The sequence below is a fragment of the Nesoenas mayeri genome (genome assembly GCF_963082525.1).
Source record: "Nesoenas mayeri genome assembly, chromosome: 6".
Lineage (NCBI taxonomy): Eukaryota > Metazoa > Chordata > Aves > Columbiformes > Columbidae > Nesoenas > Nesoenas mayeri.
Window position 1 is genome coordinate 9,669,198 of NC_137545.1, and position 13,794 is coordinate 9,682,991.

Sequence of the window (13,794 nt, forward strand, 5' to 3'; positions counted from 1 at the left end):
ACACCTCCATAACTCTGTTCATCCACCTGTGCCCGTTTTTTTGAGGCAGAACTGATTTTCCTATAGAGAAGTAAATTTCCTGATCATAATTTTGATGCGTTAGCTGCTCATTTTATTGCCTTCCCAGTTTTGTGCGAATGTGACAAAGTACGGCATGTAACGTGGAAAGGAATTTGACTCGGGATGCACTCTGTGTTGGCAGGAATTTGAAGCTATTGTGAATGCCTCTGGAGAACATGGCATTGTTGTCTTCTCGCTGGGCTCCATGGTCTCTGAGATTCCTATGAAGAAAGCCGAAGAAATTACAGATGCCTTGGGCTCCATCCCTCAGACAGTACGGTTTCCCTCTCCCAATTCCAGCACAGCAATTCAATGCTCTTTTCAAATACAGTACATGATTACCTTTGCTTTTTGGTGTGCTTGGTCTTCCCTTCTTTCTCCTGCTCCCTGATGCCAGAAGGAAGTATCAGCCCAGCTGCTCCGCAAGACAAAACAGCTTTTGTGCATCGTGCAGGTTTTTAGCTGTGCTTTTCAAACCCACTGAGGAGCAGCAAGAGACCAGTTGCTGAGAACTGATGTTGTGCTTACTTGTCTTGACAGGTTTTGTGGAGATACACGGGAAAGGCACCACCCAACCTGCCAAAGAACGTGAAGCTCGTCAAATGGCTGCCACAGAATGATCTTCTAGGTACGTCTGAGATACCCTGAGTGACTCCAGCATCTTTCTTTTAGTCTGATACTGCTGCGATAAGGCCCCACGAGCATCATCTCTGCTGAGTCCCTGTGTCACTGTGGGTCACAGGATTTACTTTTGGCCTTTGCTGTTTAGAAACTTATCTGGTTGTGACTTCAAATTTGCCAAATTATGAAACAACACTGTTTGGAAGGTGTTCCAACGTTTCACTACCCTTTCTGTCAAAAACGGGGGTCTTTACCTCTGACTAGCCAGCTGTGCATTTTTATGATGTTTTTGTCTACTGGACTGAAAATAAAATTTAAGGAGCCCGAGAGAGCATTTCCAGATGGGTCATCAGGCTTTTCAAGTGGTAAAATAGTACATGCTGTTGGCAGGTGTACACTTGTTGGTTAGACAACAGGACTCAGCTGTGGGCCATCTGAAAAGCCAGCAAATGGAAGACATGGTAAAAAAGTAAGTGACGGTAACACCTGTTAGCACAGGACTGAATAGACTTTTAACTTGGAATCAAATACATCGCATTTCAACAAGCAGGTGCTCACAGCTGCCATCCTACCCTGTTTGCCCAAAAGTAAGGCCGGGTCTTATATTAATTTTTGCTCCAAAAGATGCATTAGGGCTTATTTTCAGGGAATGTCTTATTTTTCCATGAGCAGCAATTTACATTTATTCTTGAACAAAAAAAAAAAAAAATCAACATTTATCTAAGTATAGTCACATCTCACATTCTGGAGCAGCATTATAACTCTCCAAATGCTGATTTCCATCATGGATTTCTTATACTCGATTTCCTTTTTCCATGTATGACAACCTACCCATATTCAAGAACAAAAATCAACATTTTTTCAAATACAGTGATATCACCATCTTCTGGAACATCATGATAACTCTCCAAACCCTATCTGTCCTGCTGCATTCTATAGCAACAAAAGTAAAATTAATTGGCATGCATAGCTGCCTGGACTCTATTTAAATTGATGGTTTTTTATGAACTGCAACTAGGGCTTATTTTTGGAGCAGGACTTATATTTCGAGCAAACTCTCAAATGCTCAGAAACACCTCTGAGGTACTGATTAACTTCACCCGGCTTGTCCTGCACTTGCCTTTGCAGCCGCTCCCTTCACATTAAGGGTGCTGCGAGGTTTGGATGGTGCTGTGAGGTTTGGATGGCAAATTCTTCCAGCTGCAGAAAGGAGGAGAGGACTTTTTCCTAACAGCTCTCTGCTTACCTCTTTTTGGCAAATGCAGAGTGGCCAAAAAAAACCCCAAACCATACCAACGCCAAACCAAACCCCAAAACTAAACCAAAAACCAAAACAAAACACAAAGAACTTTTCACGAGAAAACACTGTTTACTAAACTGGTCATCTTCCCAATGATCAAATGTGTGTTTTATGTAAATCTGGAAATAACGTATTTCAGGTGTTCATGTTTTTTCCCTTACATTTTATAACACAAAAGATTAGGAGAGTATTTTTTTTTCACTCCTATCTCAGAGCTTTTCCCCTCAGTCAGCCTCTCTCAGTGTCTCTTCTTGGTGTCCTTGCAGACTCTGGAGATTCCTGTCAGCTCAAAGAGTTGGCTTATCAGCCCTTTCCCTTTATCTTGAGAGTGTCTTGTTCTGTCCTTGGAGAAATTATCTGAACATCCGTGATCAAGAGAGAAATCTGAATGAATCTGACTGGCAGGTTGAGGAGCTAGTTCTCCATTGAACGCTGAGGAAATCCAATGACACAGCACAGAAAGGGGTCATGGCATTTGGCTTTACAAATAATGATTAATAAAAAAAAACCAACCCACAACCCAGAGCACTAAATTATTAACTAGACAGAGAAGGACAATTCAACAGATAAACCAACTGGCGTCCTTCAAAAGTGTCTTCAAGCTACAGTTTGAAGAAGACTTTCACAGTGTGTACTCTCACCACAGGAACATGACTTTGCGGCTTTGCTGTGCCTGGATTTTTATCCTCCTCATTCCCAGCCTCTCAGATGGAGGGAAACTCCTGGTGGTGCCCATGGATGGAAGCCACTGGCTTAGCATGAAGCCTGTGGTTGAAAAGCTCAGCGAGAGAGGACATGAAGTGGTGGTGCTTACACCAGAAGTAAGCTGGCAGGTAAGAAAGACAGAGGCATACACAGTAAAAACATACCCCGTGTCTTACACAGTAGAAGACCTGGATAATAGCTTTCGTGACTACCTTGCTGCTCACCTGAAGGACTTGCCTTTTCCGCTGAACACTCTAGCGATGTACAACAGCTCTGTGCATGTTTTCCATATATTCTTTGCTCAGTGCAAGGAACTTTTCAGGAACAAGGAGACTTTGCAGTACTTGAATCAAAGCGGCTTTGATGCTGTCCTAACCGACCCCATCCTTATGTGTGGAGCAACAATTTCTAATTATCTTGCTCTTCCGTTTGTGTTCTTCATGAGAGGATTGCCTTGCAACTTACACTACGAAGCAGCGCAGTGCCCAAGCCCTCTGTCTTATGCTCCGAGACTGTTCACCTTCAACTCGGACCGCATGACTTTTTTCCAGAGAGTGGAAAATGCACTGGTTTCCCTCCTGGAGCTTGTGTACTGTAATGGTTTCTACAAAGAAGCACTAGCGTTTTCCTCCGAAGTTCTTCAGAGAGATGTATCCCTGCTAGACACGTTCAACTCTGCTTCCATTTGGCTTCTGAGACTTTGTGTTTGAGTATGTCAGACCAGTGATGCCCAATATGGTCTTTATTGGAGGTATAAACTGTGCTGAGAAGAAACCACTGCCTAAGGTATGTTCTTTTTCCTCCAAATTACACATTTTGCAACGGAATGTGATTACATCTTGTCTGGAAATCTAGTGCTAATTAAGTTTTCTATTTCTGGTAATGATTTAATGCAGCCAGATTTTTGCAGTTGTTTTGCACAGGCTGAAATCAAATTATCATCATGGAGGTAGGTGACCTATTTGAATTAATGAGGATTTTTGGGCAAGTCCAACAAGAAATGGACTTCATCGGCCAGCTACAAATTACCTTCCTCTGTGAATGTATATTCACTGACTAAATGCATTTTTATTTTGATTTCCTGGAGTCTGACATCTTTCTTTGACCTGGCCAAAACCCCAAAGACCATGCCCTGAGAGTCATCTTTTGTTTTTAACTCTGTGCTCAGTAAAGTCAGTTAAGTTGCCTTGTCTGTGTTTTGATGACTTGTGGCTTCCAAAGTATGTTGTTTCTGTTTGTAGGTCATGGTGAAACATAAATGCCATGTTGAAATGGGAAAAATTAATCTGGAAGAGTGTATTTGGTGAAATACACTTGTATGCAAAACTCAGCTAAGTTTTCATACCTGTTTCTTGACATTTGCTTTTGCCAGAATTGTTCTGCAGGGTTTTTAATCCTAATCTAGAAATTTAGATCTATTTTGATAGTTACTCTATGGTCTCTAAAGAGTTAATAGCACTGGACACTTCTTTCCAGGCACAAAGCAGGACACAGATCTCTTTCCTATGATAGGAAATTACTGCCTTGCTTCTGAATTGTGGTCACACAATTTCACTGTACAATTGCAGGACAGCAGTTTTGAGCTGATGTTTTTTTCATTCTTTCCCATTTCTTTCATACTCTTTGACAGGCTTCTGCAGAGTCCACTGAACTTGATAAAGAATAACATTGTAAATTCAAATCCTAGAATAGTATTATAAATATGACGTTGTCTTCCATTAGGCTCAAGAAACTGTTGCTTCATAGTTTGAGATTTAAGATGTAAATTCTTGCTGGTTGCATGACTTAAGTCTTTACTTCTATATCTGAAGGTCTCAGAGCTGCAGTTTGTTGCTTACTACAAGGGTAGTGCCATCCTGCCCTCATTTTATACCTGGCATCTCCCATCTTCACACTGACATTTGTCATTTGGTGGAAACCACATGTTCCAAACCTTGAAAGTACTTGCGTTTCTTCAGTCCACCTGTTACAGCAACATGTTCTGCAGAGAGCAGAAGAATTTCTCCTATTTCACTTCAAACAGTGCCCAGTAGCAAGGCAATAATGCAGCAGAGTGTAAACAAATGTGAAGTGGGTCATGCATGGGGAAAAAAAACCAATCTGCTGATCTGTACACAGTAGTAAACCCTGGGCTGGTCACGACTTTTCAGAAATACAATTGTATTATTAGAATAGATAGTTCTCTGAAACACAGTAGCCCGTTATTCAACAAGAAAACAAAAAGGATGACCAGAAAAGGGAGAGAGAACAAGAGATTGAAGACGCATTTTATTTTCTGAGACGAGAAGCTTAAGCCACAGACCATTCAACACTGTCCACAGTTTTGCACAGGCAGAAAAACCAGGCGCTGTGGCCTCATTCCAGAAGAGGACTCCTCGCTGCCATATCTCACACGGTGCTGTGGAGAACCTGCACCAGGGTGCTGTGGAGCTCCTGCCTCTGCAGAACTGGGCAAGTGTGTCTTGTCCAGCACCGAGCTGGACCCTCCTGAGCTATAAGAATCCTCTCCATCCTGCAGTGCTCTTGTGTAAAAGGAGTGGGAGAACATGCGACTACAGGACTGGGCCTGGGGGAACACAAACTGCACTTACTGACCAAGATAAATGCACTGGCTGCCGCAGGCTGGGCTTCCTCATGTCCCACTTTGCATAGGCATCTGTCTCAGCAGCAAGTACGTATTCATTAACAGACACATAAATCCACTTGCCAAATCCCAGTGTGTCTGGAAGTCTAATACAAGGCTCGCAGGAAGTCAGAGCCAGTATCTCGGCTGAGCAGAGGTCCCGTGCCAGCATCAGCCTCTAATGCCTCCAGAAGGACCTGAATGCTGGCAGGATAAATGGTCCCTCATTAAGAGAACATTGCAAATGAACTCAGACTGTGAGCCCTGAGACACTTTCGGCCAAAGTTACTGTGAAGTCGCTATTTTGTGCAGCGTGCAAAAACAAAATTTGATCAAAGTTCAGAAATGTAAGCTATAGCAGGCTTTCAAAATGCTTCTTGTGTTCATGTTACTTATTCAAACAACTGGTTAACTTAAAACATTAAGTGCTCTTTGCTACTGGATAATGAACATAACACAGACTATTTTGAGAAATGAATGAAACATTTCTGTCCTAGCTGAAGAACTGCATACTTTCTTTGTCTGTCTATTCTTTGTTAACGCCTATTTTTTTTTTTTTAATTCTTCCTGTCGCTGCCTCCCCTTTTCCACAGCTTTTCTCTGATGGTCTGGTATAAAAACTAGGTAATCTTTTGAGTCCGTAAGAAAATGTAGCCATGCTGGCAAGAGACTTGTGCTCATACAGAGACTGTATTGGCTGTTTACAGCCAGCTAATTTTGCTCTTGAAGGTTATACCAAGTTCAGAGAAAGTAACATAACAGCAAGTTCCAAATGGATTTGGTCACTTCTTATCATCACTTGAAATACTCTTTATCTCTGAATCTCCAGCATTTAATGAGAATTATTTGTAAATCTGTTCAGTGTTCACATTCAGTCTGTGCCTTACAAAACTATCTCCAGCCTCTCACTCCTCCATATTTAGTCCTTTCTAGAAATCAGTTCTCCATATCTAAAGGTGGTTCCTCCATGTCAGCGAGACAGTGGGGAGCTACACAGAACAGTGCTGGCATCCTTTGGGGGTCTACCGAGACAAACCCTGTCAGGGTTTAGTTCCTCCATACTAAATATGCTGGGAAGCCCACCACCACTTATAAAAGGAAGGAACAGGAGAACCTTCGTGCTGCTGATAGTTTTGCATCACCTTTTTTCTTGACAAGGATCTTTTCCTTAGCACCAGCCAAGAGACTGCTCTGGCATTGCTTTTACCGGCACGAAGACAAAACATTCCTCCAGCAAAGCCCTGAGGGCCTCAGTTCAAAAGCTTAGAGGTAAAAAGCTTTTTTCAAATGTTCAGTCTGAATCTTTCAAACTGCCATTTGGAGCCCATATTATACCATTTACTGATAGCCAGAGAAGTTGGGCTCTGTCATCATTGTTACTTCCCATGGAATAACTGTAGGCTGTAGACAAGTGTTATAGGGAACAGGATCTCCAACATGGTTTGTTTTCTTTTTCCTTAAAAATCTTATCATAACACATGTGGAAGCAGCTCAGAAATTCTGCCCAACCCTTCTGGTAAGCACAGGACACAAATGGGGACTTCTCTTGACTTATACCACAGCCAAGTCTTAACTTCTTTTGAAAAGCAGGTATTATTAAGAACATTTAAAAACATTTGGCCTGTAGCCTCTCACCTATGAACTCTTATGGCCCTTCCTCAGCAAGGACCACATATTCTGTGGTATCATTGCCTTCTAAAAGATCTTTGACCTTGAGCTACTCACCTATGGACTCTTACGGAGTTGAGCTCCCCTCTTGAGCAAGAGCTGCATATTCTGCTGCATCACTGTCTACACAAAGAGGCGTTTGGTTAATGTGTTACACAAACTTTGGTGACACCACTGCTTGGCGTGCCAGCTCCTGCTCAGCATGTAGAACATTGCCTGTGACCTCCAGGCACCTTTCTGAACGAGGGTGTAAGAGGGAAGGTTGGAGATCAAGGTCTTCTGTGTCAATAGTACCACATGCTTCTTGTGCTATAAACTCTCTGGAGAAACCCAATGGCCATAAAAGCTGGAAAGAAGTGCTCCTGACTTTAAATCTGGCACAGGACAGTCATGTGCACAGTGACTCACCTCAAACAGCCCTGATCCAGAAAAATCCCTTTCAAAACAACTGCTACCTCTGCAAATTGAAGGCCCTGCTAATTGTTCTGAATCATTTAAGATAACCACGAAGATATAAAGACCACAAAGTTATAACTGAGGTGCAATGATATTTTCCTTTCATCAAAACATACCCTGTGCCTTACACACAGGAGTTTCTGGATGAAAGCTACAATTCCATTGGTGAAAACAGTTTTGATAACTCTCTCATTCTAGAAAAATCTGCATTTTTACTCATCAATATGTCAGAATTGACCAACATATTCTCTTCTGCTTGTCAGCATATCTTGTATAATAAAGAACTAATGAAGTACCTCAAATTTGATGCCATTATGACGGATCCTGTATTGCCCTGTGGACCGATTGTTGCTGAGAATCTCTCTCTCCCTTCAGTGTACTTTATGCGTGGTCTTCCATGTACCTTGGACTATAAAGCTGCCCAGTGCCCCAGTCCTCTCTCTTATGTGCCGAAGACACTCACATCCAGTGCAGATCACATGACATTTACAGAGCGTGTGAAGAACCTTCTGGTTGGGATTTCAGAAGATTTCTTATGCTATCTCTTTTATTTAAAATATGAGAACTTAGCTTCTGAGGTTGTTCAAAGAGAAGTAACAGTACTGGAACTGTTTAGCAAAGCATCCATTTGGCTGATGAGATATGACTTTTGAGTACCCGTGCCCAAGAATGCCCAATATGGTCTATGTTGGAGGCATCAACTGCGCTTAGAGGAAGTCATTATCGAAGGTTTGTCGCTGTTTCCATTAAGGGCATTATAGCATTTATTAGTGATTATTTAAGATTTGCTTTTTTAAATGCTTCCTATAGTAGTATTTGTGCTTGAGCACAAATGTGATTGAATACCAGGATGGCTTGATTTGGAAGTAGCAATCTCAGGCTCTGATAGATGATCACAAGACCTTAGCTTCGTTGCACTGTGAGCAGCTGAAGGGTTTCTCTCCAAAGAGCTTAGGTGAAGTTGTCTAAGCTATACAGCTGCCTAGGTATAGCTTAGCTTGTTGGAAGCATATCAAGTAATGTCAGACAATCATGGCAGTTCTACTGTATCTAGATAAATGACAAAATCATGCTAGATCATATTCATACCCCTAACAGTTGTGGAATATTGATTAATTGTAGGAGACTTAACTGGGCACAAAGTAGAAATGTGGAATTAACTCTGTGGGTATACCCAGGCACTGACAGTGTGCGACAGAGATCAATAATGTGCATGAATACCCCAAATCCTAGCAGGGTAGGCAATCAAAAACAGTAGAGGGAGCTCCTTCCACATTTGTGGAAGAAAGCATAGAAGAGGATGATTGGAAACAGAAACCTTCAGGGATATAATTATCTACTCTCCTTCCCTAACTTGTTCAAATCTCCCTAGTGGGCGGTGCATATAATGCAGATGTCCGTCCTTTATTCTGTTTTTCAGATCGCGGTGGTGTTGCAACAGCAGAAGTTATTGTTCAGCTTGTATCACCTTTACTACTGTAGACTCAGGGCTTTTGCTTTGATAACTGGTACAGTATAGAAACAAATCCGAAGATAAACCTTATCCACCCACTGGATATCAAATCTCTGTCAATTCATTGCTTCCCGTTTAGGCTCTGAGAGCACAAGTTAATCCACAGGTCAGACTTCTGTTCCAAGTTCTGCGTCCAAACAGTTGAGCAGACTCAAGGCAGGGAGTTCATCATTAACTGTTTGCTAATAAGATAGAGAATGCTCAGTCAGATGATATCTCCCAATCATAACTCTGTTCAGCCTTTCACTGTTAGACATCGCTGACTGCTTGAGGCTTCATTTTGAGCATTTGAATACTGTAATATTAATTCAAGCGTTCAGGTTTACCTTGCAGTGCCCAGTTGCTTAAAGCCTTCACTCTGCACTGAAGATAAAACCATTAAGGGCATTATAGCATTTATTAGTGATTATTTAAGATTTGCTTTTTAAAATGCTTCCTATAGTAGTATTTGTGCTTGAGCACCAATGTGATCGAATACCAGGATGGCTTGATTTGGAAGCAGCAATCTCAGGCTCTGATAGATGATCACAAGACCTTAGCTTCGTTGCACTGTGAGCAGCTGAAGGGTTTCTCTCCAAAGAGCTTAGGTGAAGTTGTCTGAAGATAAAACCACTCTTTACATACAGTAAAAATTACCATTGTATCTGCCTACAAACATACATTTTGCACTTCTGCATCCCTTGGGCAATGAGGAATATGTTATTTGGTGGGAGGCCTCCAGATTCCCACAGAAGCATGCATGAAAAGGTGGGCTTTTCCCTCAGTATTTTCCAGCAGCCTATTTCCAGTAATTCCATTTTGTATGCCTGTTTATAGGACTTGGTGCTAGCTGGGGTAATGCTATAGTCTTCTGCCCTTGAGCAGAGGACCATTTCTGCAGGAATGTCAGACAGTGGCAGACCTGAGTGAAACCCCCATCACCCAGCGAAGGAGCCAGAGGTCTTTTGTGCAAAATACTCTGTCCCAGATCTGGGCTGCAACTATGTTTTGCTAGAACTATGGCCAGCTTCTTAAGTATAGAATATCTGTCACTTTCCCCAAAGAAATCCTCCTAATTCTTAATGCTTTCTCTTATTTTTCAGTTAATGTCTACTGCAGATATTTCATAAAGGTTATGTGTAGCATCCACCTATGCAAGCAGAGCCTGGTTAAAAAGACTTTAGTACAATAACCCACCTATTTCCAAAGCAGTGTTACAAAAAGTTTCTTAATGGTAGTGGCGTTCCTGAGGAGAGAGTCAGACCTTGGTACACAAAAACATTTAAAGAAAGGAGTAAAACTGATGTGACTGGTCCCATAGAGAATAAACAGTGCTAAATATACTCTGAAATAGCCATACCCATTCCACTGCATTAGGAAGTGCCGAAGAATTTCGTATCAAAAGCACATTGGTAATTCAGGGAGGATTTTGCAGTTCCCAGATGCCTGTGAGTTTACACAGAACTGCACTCCCAACCAGATATCTATGGTGCCTTAATGTAGAGCACGTCTTCTGAGAAGTCTGCCAAAACAGAACCAAGCCCTGAAATTAGAACTGCGTTTCACCTTGCTTGCCCCCAGGAGAGCACGACGTCTGCTCTTCAGGATGCGACTGTCACCAAATCTTCAATGGCTCCTTCTCTGTGGGATCCAGTCTCAAGCAGAGAGCCTTGGCATTCTGGTCAGCCACAAAAATACATTAAGGGGCATAAACTAAGAGGATCGATCTCTGTTATCCCCTCAGACCTTAGATATAACTTTTCAGTTGCCATACTTATAGGGACATTTAGTTCATTTTATTCCACTTAACTCTGATGCCTGCAGTAATTCCCTCCAGTTTTGTCTGTCCTTACCTGGCCTTACCAAATATTTTTCCTGGATTCCAGTGGCAGATCTCCTAGTCCTTCTTGTATTTAAATCAAACAAACAAAACAGATTAAAAAATTGGCAGTGATTCAATATGATTATACTCAAAGCAGGCCTAAAAAATGCAGATATTAGGAGTTAGAGCTTTCTGCTGTCAGAACACTTTGCAAAACTCTTCATTTTCTCTTGCAGCTACATGGTCTGAAAAGAAGAGCATCAACTCCAAATCCAGAGCACCTGACTTGGAATAAATGTGAAAATAAAGCACAATATATTCACCTGGGTATTGCTACAGGATCTTGTTTAGTGCACAGAAACTGCTGTCTGTGAGCACGCAGGCTTTGCTGCATGAAGGTTTTAGAGTAAATATTTTCTCGTGTCCATCTTGGCTCAGGCTTCAATTCTGCAAACACTCACACACCTCCACAGGTTCATCCACCTGTGCCGAATTTTTTTGACCCAGAACTCATTTTCCTACAGGGAACTAAATTTTCTGATCATAATTTTGATGTGTCAGCTGCTCATTTTATTGCCTTTCCATTTTTGTGCAAATGTGACGAAGTACAGCACGTAACGTGGAAAGGAATTTGACTCGGGATGCACTCTGTGTTGGCAGGAATTTGAAGCTATTGTGAATGCCTCTGGAGAACATGGCATTGTTGTCTTCTCGCTGGGCTCCATGGTTTCTGACATTCCTATGAAGAAAGCCGAAGAAATTGCAGATGCCTTGGGCTCTGTCCCTCAGACGGTATGGTTTCCCTCTCCCAATTCCAGCACAGCAATTCAATGCTCTTTTCAAATACAGTACATGATTACCTTTGCTTTTTGGTGTGCTTGGTCTTCCCTTCTTTCTCCTGCTCCCTGATGCCAGAAGGAAGTATCAGCCCAGCTGCTCCACAAGACAAAACAGCTTTTGTGCATCGTGCAGGTTTTTAGCTGTGCTTTTCAAACCCACTGAGGAGCAGCAAGAGACCAGTTGCTGAGAACTGATGTTGTGCTTAATTGTCTTGACAGGTTTTGTGGAGATACACGGGAAAGGCACCACCCAACCTGCCAAAGAACGTGAAGCTCGTCAAATGGCTGCCACAGAAGGATCTTCTAGGTAGGTCTGAGATACCCTGAGTGACTCCAGCATCTTTCTTTTAGTCTGATACTGCTGCGGTAAGGCCCCATGAGCATCATCTCTGCTGAGTCCCTGTGTCACTGTGGGTCACAGGATTTACTTTTGGCCCTTGCTGTTTGAACCAGAGCTCGTCTTTTAGAAACATATCTGGTTGCAACTTCAAAATTCCCAAATTATCAAACAACACAGTTTGGAAAGGTGTTCCACCAATTGACTCTACTCTTTCTGTCAATAACGGGGGTCTTTACCTCTGACTAGCCAGCTGTGGGTTTTTGTCATGTTTTTGTCTACTGGACTGAAAATAAAGTTTAAGGAGCCCGAGAGAGCATTTCCAGATGGGTCATCAGGCTTTTCAAGTGGTAAAATAGTACATGCTGTTGGCAGGTGTACACTTGTTGGTTAGACAACAGGACTCAGCTGTGGGCCATCTGAAAAGCCAGCAAATGGAAGACATGGTAAAAAAGTAAGTGACGGTAACACCTGTTAGCACAGGACTGAATAGACTTTTAACTTGGAATCAAATACATCGCATTTCAACAAGCAGGTGCTCACAGCTGCCATCCTACCCTGTTTGCCCAAAAGTAAGGCCGGGTCTTATATTAATTTTTGCTCCAAAAGATGCATTAGGGCTTATTTTCAGGGAATGTCTTATTTTTCCATGAGCAGCAATTTACATTTATTCTTGAACAAAAAAAAAAAAAAATCAACATTTATCTAAGTATAGTCACATCTCACATTCTGGAGCAGCATTATAACTCTCCAAATGCTGATTTCCATCATGGATTTCTTATACTCGATTTCCTTTTTCCATGTATGACAACCTACCCATATTCAAGAACAAAAATCAACATTTTTTCAAATACAGTGATATCACCATCTTCTGGAACATCATGATAACTCTCCAAACCCTATCTGTCCTGCTGCATTCTATAGCAACAAAAGTAAAATTAATTGGCATGCATAGCTGCCTGGACTCTATTTAAATTGATGGTTTTTTATGAACTGCAACTAGGGCTTATTTTTGGAGCAGGACTTATATTTCGAGCAAACTCTCAAATGCTCAGAAACACCTCTGAGGTACTGATTAACTTCACCCGGCTTGTCCTGCACTTGCCTTTGCAGCCGCTCCCTTCACATTAAGGGTGCTGCGAGGTTTGGATGGTGCTGTGAGGTTTGGATGGCAAATTCTTCCAGCTGCAGAAAGGAGGAGAGGACTTTTTCCTAACAGCTCTCTGCTTACCTCTTTTTGGCAAATGCAGAGTGGCCAAAAAAAACCCCAAACCATACCAACGCCAAACCAAACCCCAAAACTAAACCAAAAACCAAAACAAAACACAAAGAACTTTTCACGAGAAAACACTGTTTACTAAACTGGTCATCTTCCCAATGATCAAATGTGTGTTTTATGTAAATCTGGAAATAACGTATTTCAGGTGTTCATGTTTTTTCCCTTACATTTTATAACACAAAAGATTAGGAGAGTATTTTTTTTTCACTCCTATCTCAGAGCTTTTCCCCTCAGTCAGCCTCTCTCAGTGTCTCTTCTTGGTGTCCTTGCAGACTCTGGAGATTCCTGTCAGCTCAAAGAGTTGGCTTATCAGCCCTTTCCCTTTATCTTGAGAGTGTCTTGTTCTGTCCTTGGAGAAATTATCTGAACATCCGTGATCAAGAGAGAAATCTGAATGAATCTGACTGGCAGGTTGAGGAGCTAGTTCTCCATTGAACGCTGAGGAAATCCAATGACACAGCACAGAAAGGGGTCATGGCATTTGGCTTTACAAATAATGATTAATAAAAAAAAACCAACCCACAACCCAGAGCACTAAATTATTAACTAGACAGAGAAGGACAATTCAACAGATAAACCAACTGGCGTCCTT

At 41.9% G+C, this 13,794-nt stretch overlaps 1 pseudogene across 1 annotated transcript; it reads left to right on the forward strand.

Moving 5' to 3' along the window:
- The first annotated feature begins 2,631 nt into the window (after nucleotides 1-2,631).
- LOC308041785 (UDP-glucuronosyltransferase 1A8-like) lies at nucleotides 2,632-11,913 on the forward strand (annotated as a pseudogene). Its single transcript has 3 exons — nucleotides 2,632-3,472; nucleotides 11,408-11,539; nucleotides 11,806-11,913. The product of its transcript is annotated as a UDP-glucuronosyltransferase 1A8-like (transcript).
- Nucleotides 11,914-13,794: the final 1,881 nt, after the last annotated feature.